Below are 10321 nucleotides of genomic sequence, written 5' to 3'. Positions count from 1 at the left end.
AAAAAAAAAAAAAATCCACTTTCTCTTCATTTTCTCAGAAAGGCAGGTGGTCTATAACTCATCACAAAGCCCATTGCTATCCAGCATGATGGACTCTGGGCAGAAACCATGGCCACATTTTTGGAAAAACTTCCTGAAATGTGAACATGGCGTTTTCTTTATGTTTGCTCTATTAATATGGAAAGCCTCTTGTTGGAGCATCTTTAAAGACAGCTCTTTGTTAAAACAGGCTTTCAGCCTAGAAGGGTGTGACCTTAACCCCCTGGTGACTCAAGTCCTGTATTCATCTTGAGTTCATTGTTTCTATAATAATGACATGAATATGGTTTCGGATACGAAACGTGTTCCCAATGCACTTATAATCTGATGAGGAGGCCTCTTCGTAGGAACCCTGCTCCTAGATTTGTTGCAAAATAGAAAATGCTCTAAAATCAAATAATTGCTGAACATAATTGGTTCTTATCTCATATTCTCTGACTCAATCAGAGTCTGCACTGGGTACAATTTGTTTCCTACTTTACAAAGAATCCAAAGGATACGAAGAGGATGCTCCTCCACGGACACACAGTGCTGCTTTCAGCAGAACCTGCCCCTGGGCACTCACCGACTCCTAGCCTCACTTTGCCTAGAGTCTTTCCTCTGTGCCATGTCTTTTTTAGTTTAGCTCTAACTATGCTTACATAAGACACAAAGAGACAAGAAAATAGCTGGGCTAAGGCTGAATATGATCACAAGATACAACGAGATAAAATGTAACATTTGTGTTTCTATTAATCTCTGTGATGACTCCCCCACTGAAGGGAAACACTTGAGAAGCTGCTTCAAGTTTGTTATTTGGCTAGTTATCGATTGCTTTCCTTTGTCTACTTGAGAGGCAGCCGTTTGGCTCCAGCCAACCTTTGAAACGCCATGAACCAAGACCCAGTTGATTCTTGGGAAAAAAAATGCAAGACATCAAACTGTGCTTTAACCTTTGAGGTTAAAACTTTTCCTTCATCCTGCCCTTATATGTAGGTGTTACAGAAAAGGGTTAGGCTATATGGGAACATAACAGAAGCTACCGTGACACTTATATGACCTCGTAATAAATATCACATTGGAAAGAGAGATTGCTATGAAAACAAGAGGATCTGAGTTCAAATCCCCCCATCCACCTAAAAGCCATGCACGGCTGTAACCCTACTGTTTGGATTCAAGGGGGTGTGCTGGCCAGCTGTTGTAGCCACGACATTGAGCTTCAAGTACAGTGAGAGATGGCTTATAAAGAAAATAAGGTGGAGAGCGACAAAGGAAGGCACCCCGTGTCTGGCTCTGGACACCATGTTCACCGTCACGCAATACACACATGTAGTACAGATACACACACACACAGAAATATCTGTGATTCTGGTAAGAATTATCTTGTTATCAGTTATCAAAAGCTAAATGCTAGAGTTGTGATTCCCTGACAGGATTTTATTGACAGAAGTAGTTTGTGAAAGATGACAATCTTGGCCAATGTATGCCCTGCTCGTTGCTAAGGAGATGTGCAAAACAGTGAATCCCAGGTCTACTGCCACCACTGCACCTTGATCAAGACACTACACTGGAGGCAGTGTGAAGAAGACGGTGGCAGCCATCACCATGTTCTTGTTTGTTCTTGTACCACGAAGGATCTAGGCTTCAGCTGGGGTCTCTAGGAGGTGGATTCGCAGACAAGCATCTATCCCAGGAAAGTTCTTTCAATAGCACAGATATAGCTTTTGAAATTTTCCCGTTGCTCAGAATAGTTGCTGGTAAGATTCATCCTCACAATAGACTATATATAAATATGAATAATAAATGTTGGTAGGTGAACAGTTCCAAGAGCTTCTCCCCGGTATCTTCTTTCAGCTATTTACATCATGCACCAGAGGTTACAGCACAGCAGCTTCTCTGTAGTGGGTTGATGTAACACTGCGTCATCTATAGCAACACCATGCTCTTATCAGGGTTGACTTCTCATCTTCAGTGTGTAAATTCGTATCCATCTTTGTAACTTCTTCTCCTGAGGAGTGATTGTCTTTTCTTTCTTTTTCGCTTTCCCATTCCTTCTTGTCCTAGCCTCTTCCAACCTATCCCTGAAGATGTACCTTTCCCACAATGCAAGAAGAAAGGTGATGCGTGTGTGCGTGCATGTGTGCGTGCATGCTCACTTGTGTGTGTGTGTGTGTGTGTGTGTGCATGGGACAGAAACTCTACAGCAGCTCTTTCTAGAGAAATCACCACGTTGATGCCCCAACAGATTTGTATAAACAGTAGTAACGAAGTGGGAGAAAGCAGACAGGATACTCCTAGGACATTCAGAGATACTGAACAGATGAACGAACCTTTAATATCCAGGCATCTGAAAGGTCAGTTATCCCAAACTCATCCAAGAAACAACAGACTGTGTCTCTGCCTCAACCGAGAACACTGCCCTGGATAGCAATAGGTGTCCCTAAATCGACAGTCTGAAAGAGCAGGCCCTAACCAACCTCCGCTTCACAGTGGTGGCAGATGGTTCCATGACTTTAACTTCAGATGTAGACAATGTTACTTGTGAAAGCTATGCTGCCCAACAGAAGAGCCCTGGAGCCACTCACAGTGTTTCCAGCAGTTACAAACCTGCAGTGGAGGGTTGTGCATCATGAGGCCATTCCCTGGTCTAGCCTTGCACTCTGCCCTTACTTCCTACCCCTTGAATTTAAGATAAGAAGCTTGGTTAATTCCAAAAGATGCTCATTCTCAGTCCTTCTGCTGAAAATTTCCCATCTTGTTCCCACCTCATTTACCTGTCCTAAACCAAACAGCAGTTTTTTTAGACAGGAACTGCCCATCTCTGTCTCCTCCAAACAGACCAGTTACATGTGCATGATTGGCTTCTTCCAACTAGCTGTCTAAAAGCAGGCTCATTCCCTACTTATCCAGACATGAGCTCAGGGTTCTGCAGAAAGCTGATCAAAATATGTAGGTCAAGACATATGCTGTAAAACAAAGACTAAGTTACATGCAGTTAGAAAAAAAATAAAGGTGGAATCTAAAAACAGATTCTTTTATATTTTGAGATTATAATATAATTGCTTCATTTCCCCTTGCCTCTCCTTCCTCCCTTTTATACATCCTTCCTTGCTCTCCTTCAAATTCACTGTCACTTTGAGCACTGTAAAAGAGGAAGTGGAAAGTCAGAACTGGAGGGTTTGCTGGGAGTCTGTGTCTCCTAGCAATGTCAGAAGCTACACCCATAGTGTCCCACCAACAGACTGCCCACTCGTGAGCTGGACTAGGACAATAATAGACATCCTGATGTGGATGAGGGAGTGTGGAAGCCCAGGAGGTCTAGACCTAGACAAAGAACTACTGTAACTATGGAATGTTGAGCACAAGAGAATGTCTCTCCCATGCACTTTTTTAAGACCCAGAGAACATATCAAGTGGACTCAAATGCAGTCAGTTCTACCAGAGAGTGACACTGTCAGACTATCTTGCACTTGGTTTTTTAGTTCTTTCTTATTTTGTGAAAATATATGATTCCCTCCTTTTTCCTTCTTCCAAAGCCTTCCATAGAACCCTCTTTGTTCCCTTTCAAATTCATGGCCTCTTCCTTCATTACTTGTTATATATATATATATATATATATATATATATATATATATATTCCTAAACACATAAATACAATCTGTGAAGTCTGAATACTTGTATGTATCTTTTCAGGACTGAGCATTTGGTATCGGAAAACCAGTTGGTGTGCTCTTCCCTAGGGAAGACTATTTCTTTATTTTCAGCATTCCTTAGTTGCCTGTAGCTCTCTGTGTGGTCTTCCCTTTGTTCACTTTGGCATCTCTGTTGTGCTTGTTCAGCACATGTTGGTGAGACTTTATGGGTGTAGTTTTTGACATTGTTAGGAGACACAATCTCACAGCAAACCCCCAGAATTAGAGCTGATCAGATCACCTGTACCCTTCTATTCCCCCACCTACTGCCCTTCAATGTCCCTGCCTTGGCACTGGTCCCATTTCTCCTTCCTGGCTCCTGCAGTTCACTCAGGGCATGTACTCACATCTGAGGATTTAGAGCTAAGAGCCTCAGATAACATGCAACATTTCTCTTTCTGGGTCTACATTACCTTTTTCCATCTATTTCCCTACCAATTTCATGATTTCTCCCTCCTTCTCTCCCTCCCTCCCTCCCTTCCTTTTTCTTTCTTGTCAAAACGGATTTACTAAGTTTCCAAGGCTCATCTTGAATTTATTTTGTAGGTCAAATAGATTTGAATGTACCACACTCCTGCCTCAGCCTCCTGAGTATCTGGTATCAAGATCAGCTAGAAGTGGATTTTTTTCTTTTCTGATAGAAGAGAGCTGATTCTGTGAAGTTAGGATGGATTTTGTTTTGCTTTGTTTTAATCTTACCCCTGATGAAGTACATTTTCTTCTCAGTTGTTCAAATGAGTCATGTTAAAACTAGATTTAAACTATCAACCTCTTCAACTTTTTTTTAGTAGTCAGGTTGATTAACATGGAGTTTGTCAGCGTTCCCAAGGCTACATTTTAATCTCTACTTCAATACAAAATACTTTAAGAGAAAACTCTTTGTCGACCATCATGTCAAACAGATTTGTAGGTGGCATTCTGTAAAATGCTTCTTTTTTAATTTACAAGTCAGCACAGTAGTAGAACCAATTTTCTCATAACCACACAGTGGCACAGATAAACAAGCAAAGGATGATCCGAAACCTCTGAGTCATCTCTGGGGGCTTATGATAAACACAGGTGCGAGAAATGAAGAGGCATTAGCGCTCAGTCATTCCTATCAGCTAACAGCTTTACATTTTCAACAGTTCTTTTCTTTTCTTTTTTTACTTCAAGCATATTTTCAGGTTTTCTGTTCTACATCTGGGTTTCTATTACCTCTTAGATGTAATTGGTAGTTTACATGGTTACTAGTAAAACAAATTATTACATTTTTTTTTTCTGAAACAGGCAGCTCAAGCCTGGGCAATTCAGAAGAAGAGAATCCTTAAAAAATGTGCTCTCTGAAACACTCAACATCACAGTTGCTATGGTTTTCTTTCTTTAAAAAAAAAAATCTAATTTTAACTTGCTGTTAAATGTAACCGGAGAGACATTATGAGGAAAAACACCTTGCTTGTTAGTCTACCAGTATATGTTGTTATTTTTAAAAACATTCTACAAAATAGTCCTTCTGTCTAATAGTCAGGTACTAAAGCCCTTAAACCATGACCAGGGTACTGGGTTAGGTGGGACAGGAGAGACTGAAGTTGACCAGGTCTCAGCATGCCAGTGTTTGCAGCTGGGAGAAAGCAGCAGTGGAGGATGGGCAGTGGACATGTTCAGAGAAACAACTCCCTTCAGAGGAGATACCCTCTTACTTGACCGAACTGCAAGGGACTGAATGAATCCCACTCTGTTTCCTAGGTGGATGCACAGTTCCTTCAGGGCCTAGAACACAGCACGCTCTCGGTGCACACGTGTTTTCAGAGAGCGAGTGTGGCCGATGCCCTAAGGAGCAACACCAGGCTTGCTTCTTTAAGAACACAGGTGTTTGGAAACGAATTTCGGAGAAAAGAGAGAGAGGCAGTGTCCCCCATTCCAGAAATTCCTTTTTATCCCAGTAATATTGTAAGGCACGGTGGATGGCAGTGGTGGATTTGGCTCATAGTACGTATTTAAGAAATAAGTAAAGCATCCTACAGATGAAGATATGTAAAATACTCACAGCAGCGCTGCTCCCAGTTTCTAAGGTTACATATATCACGACATTAGACCTTTTCCCCTCGTGACTTCTTTGTATAGATGTTACAAGCACAAGTGTACTAAAAGAGAAACCATGATGTGGAAGAGCTATAAGGGATAAGGTAGTCAAGGGAACTGGCCATAACTGAGAGTTAAACTTAGGTCTGAAGACACCAGATTCCACAACTTTAGGACCACATGAAGGTACCTCTCTGCACTGGACCCTAGGAGCTCAGATATTTACCCCCTTCACATTAAAAATGTTTTCTTTTATAAATTGTATAACCAGATACTTAACATTATTGCTGTCTTATTGGGTGAGACTACCTTTACAATGGTAAGATAAGCATAATTTTATGGTTAATTCAAGTATAGGAACCAAATTTGTTAAGAAAGAAAATAATAGATTTTTAAGGGTTTTAAAAGATCTTTTAGTTATAAATATTATGGACCCATTGTATTCCAGAAGTCATTAAATAAAGAAAAAATAATGTGGACATAAAAATTCCACATGAATAGATTGCAGAGACTTTGGGAGTAATTTATGGAAGCCACTGCGCTTCTCTGGACCAGTCCGTTTGTGCACATTTATCTGAGAGGGCTACTCACAGTGCTGTTATGTAACGGAGAGAGTGTTCGGATTGGAGTTGCAGAACAGTTTGAACTCTAAGTTTATTATTCATTGATGGCATGTCCTAAGAGGAACTATTCAACTTGTTTCAACATTCCTTTTAGAACTCCGAGCGTCATGGAAGCTTCAGACGGGGATGTTGTACAGAACGACACCTTTGGCAGAAGAGGCTTAGCAGTTTCACAAACAGCTCCTTGCAGGGGCCTGGGGCTACCTCAGAGGATTCTCTCTCTTCCTCCGGTCAAGGACCATGCTCTTACCATCAGCACAGGGCTGGCTAGTTTCATGTCAACTTGACACAAGCTATGGTCATCTGGGATAAGGAAAATCCCGATAGAGAAGATGCCTCCATAAGGATAGGCTGCAGGCAGGAAAGTGGTTTGATGTGGAAGGGCCCTGCTCACTGGAGGTGGTGACACCCCTGGGCTAGTGGACCTGGGTTCTATCAAGAAAGCAGGCTGAGCAAGCCTCAAAGATCAAGCCAGTAAGCCGCCCTCCTCCATCACCTCTGCTTTAACTCCTGCCTCCCGGTTCCCACCCTATCGAGTTCCTGCCTTGGCTTCCCTCAGTGGACTGTCATTTGAGATAAGTGAGCCAAATAAACCCTTTGTCCCCAAGTTGCTTTTGGTCAGGATGTTTGATCATGGAAATATTAACCCTAACTAAGACAATCGCCTTTTCAAATTAGCAGTCATTCTTTTGGCATCAGACTCGCTCTGCTGATGTCCTATGCCAGTTCAGCAGACCTTACGGGAAGACTGACTAAAAACCTAGGCTCCAGAGGGCTGCCTGCTGCCATCATGTGTCAAGTAGTTCTTCACATATGATGTCTCTTCCAACTCATATTCTCTTCAGCATCTTCCCCCTTCGGGGCCCTCTGCTAGGACTTCTGTTACAGATCAGCAATCACTTTCATGTTCCAAACCCAGGGGCCAGTAGGCTCGCATTCACTGCAGCTCTAGATAGCCATCTTCACACTGGACAAGTCTTGCCTTTGGTGGAACTTTTCATCTCCACAGGTGGTGTGATCATTGAGTTTCCCTCTGCCTCATTTTCCAGTGAATCCGTAGCCTCTTGGGCTGCTGGCTCTGGCTCTCCAGCAGGGTTACTGCTTTCCCCAGGGAGTGCTTGGGCCTTAGGTGACCTTGTCCAGTCCAGATGCTACCCCACCCTCCCGTTTCCTAGTGTCACGATGCTACTTGAACTGCCCAATTGTCCACTCAACTACTAATAGGAAATCTTCATTCAGTTTGTTTAATATGTACCTCAAAATTGACAATGCTCAGTCTAAAAATCTTAATTCGTATTTTTCCTTCCAAGAATATACCATACAAATCTACCCAACTTTCCAGTAGAAAACTTTACAAGTTGTCTTTGATATTTCATTTATCCTTTCCTTTCCTTCAGTACCCATCTTAGGCTCAAGTCATTGGTCTTGTTGCCTCCACCTTATCCACTATTGATGTTCTTAAAGCCCCACCATCTTCCATCTAAATTATTGCCACTCCTTCCTCATACAGTAGGCACAGTTGCTTTTTTGGATGACAACCACATCCCTACTCTCCCATATCCCACCTTACATTTACTGAAAACCCTCCCATGAATGCCCATAATGTCTACAACAGAACATGATTCCCAATAACCCTATTCCCTATGAAGACCATCAGCCTGCAGACCATCTGCAGGCTATACCCAACTTTGTTAAAGAAGCTACTTCAACCTCAGACACTTTGCGTTCTTTGTCCTGGGGAACATGGTTTTTCTGTGTAGCCCTGGCTGTCCTGGGACTCACTCTGTAGACCAGGCTGGCCTCGAACCCACAGATATACCTGCCCCTGCCCGTGCCCCTGCCTCTGCCTCCTGAGGACTGGGTTTAAAGACCTGTGGGTCTTTTATCTCCAACGTTATTCAGAGCATAGCTTAAATAACTCTCCTCCAGAAAGACTTCTTTGATGACCTCTAGTAAACAGCTTCCAGTCACATATCCATTTTAATCTCAGGAGTTCTTACCCTAATACCATTTAGTAATTTATATCTTTCCTGCCATACACTCAGGAGGTGTCTGAAACACAAGATACACAGTGGTTGTTGGCTGGATGACTATCTAATGGCCTCTGGCTTTATTGCACAATTCAAGGGAGGTCTACTTTTTTAGCTGTTGCTCTCCAACTGAAACACAGCTAACTTAATACTTTACAGCTTAGCTGGAATGACCTAAGTGTAAGCTATCCTTGTGTAAAGTACCTGCACTTTGGGTACTTCTCCCTGCACTCAGACGCTTTGATTCTTTCTACACTTTCTTGTACCTAATTTGGTTGTCTGCTTGTTAGTCTAAATCAACAAAATTTGTGAAGCACCCGCCCCACCCAGTCAGCTTTTCTTTTCGTCTTCGCTGGGAAGTAGATAATTTCTTTGATTCTTGCTTCACATAAAGTGCAGATCATGCATAGCTGAAACCCACAGCACAATCATTCCTGTTTGGAAAAGAATTAATATTGCAATTTGCTGTCATTACTAAGAGTGTGGTTGTAAGGATACAACAGTCCTTCTAGAAAGTTCTTCCTCTAATGTGATTATAAAACCAGTGTGTCATTCGTGTGGCAGGAACAGGAGTCTTGAAGAAGTCACTTCTCAGTATAATTCAGAGCCCCTTGCCTACAATTTTTCCTGGAACAAACACAGTCAGCCTGCCAAAGGTCAGGAGTATTCTCAGACAAAGTTCCAATCTGGTTTGGAATGTCTCTTCAGAGCTTTGCTCTCAGTCCGGCCCTCCCTGCCCCATCTAGAAAAGTGATCAAAGTTTCTGTCCTTTAAAGAGGCTAATATACTCAGTGAGTGTATATGGAAAAAATTTTACTCTAAGTTTGGTCAATTATTTAATTCTGCTGGTAAAGTTCTTATTTCCTAGACTCTTACATTTTGTTCCTTAACTTTCCAGAAAGGAGAGATGACAGAGAGAGTTTCCAGCATACTCCAATTCCTCTGTTTTGGAAATGGAATCTTTGGCAGGTGAAGTGCCCTGTTGACCATCACACAGTGAAGCAGGAAATAACCACATTTTTAGAGCTCTTAAGTCATTTTCTCCTTTACCCCACTGCCTCCCACCACCATCTAAAGATCAAACAGTTGTCATAAGGGCCATTCCCAAGCCTTTCATTTACAGATGCTAGCTGAGGTAATGAATAGAAAGCATGAATGAAGATTTTAAATACTTTAACTCGTCCCCAGGGAAGACTATTTCTCTTCCACTCTAGGCCTCCCCTCATTTGCACGGAGTCATTTGTATGAACTTAAGGCCTCATGAGACTGAGCTCTTCTATGCTAGCATGCTTATTGGTGCCATCTGTGCTGTGCCTGTGTGTAGGCAGCCATCTTGGTGAGACTTCATGGGTATAATTTCGTTTACATTTCTAGTAGACACAATCTCATGGCATGCCTCCTGTTCTCTTGACACAACCTTTCTACCCCATCTTCTGAGGAATTTCCTGAGCCTTAGGTGCAGGACCTGCATCGCATCTATATCAACTGGGGTTTGGCACTATACAGACATTTGTTCTCTTCTGGGTTTTAGTAAGTTGTGGTTTTCTTAAATAATCTTTTATCTATTACAGAGAAAAGCTTCTTTAATGATGGGTGAGAGCTATACTTATCTGTGGGTATAAAGATAAATATTTACAATTCTGTTAATAATTCTGCAGCTTAATAAGGCAAAGGTTTACTAAAGATCCAAGTAACTTTATTCCACTAACCTCTGGTAGAAGACTAGGTTTCTAGAACCAAGCATATTTCCCTCTTGTCGAGCAGACTTCAAGTCCTATTAGAGATCTATTTACCATCAACAAGATATGCAAGCTGCTCTCGCACCTTTAAGATTACTGCGCAATGATGGTTATTGCTGTTGTTTACAGCTGTCATAGCTTGGTGTGCTTCCTCCCAA

General features: G+C 42.0%; 1 protein-coding gene across 2 annotated transcripts in view; it reads right to left on the bottom strand.

The window, feature by feature from the left end:
• The window catches only part of Spata16 (spermatogenesis associated 16), a 302009-nt gene that overhangs the window by 268627 nt on the left and 23061 nt on the right, over positions 1-10321 (bottom strand). The window lies entirely within an intron of this gene.

This window comes from Mastomys coucha, unplaced genomic scaffold (genome assembly GCF_008632895.1).
Source record: "Mastomys coucha isolate ucsf_1 unplaced genomic scaffold, UCSF_Mcou_1 pScaffold17, whole genome shotgun sequence".
Taxonomy (NCBI): Eukaryota; Metazoa; Chordata; class Mammalia; order Rodentia; family Muridae; genus Mastomys; species Mastomys coucha.
Note: the sequence above shows the minus strand (reverse complement) of the source record. Positions and strands in the feature narration are given on the sequence as shown.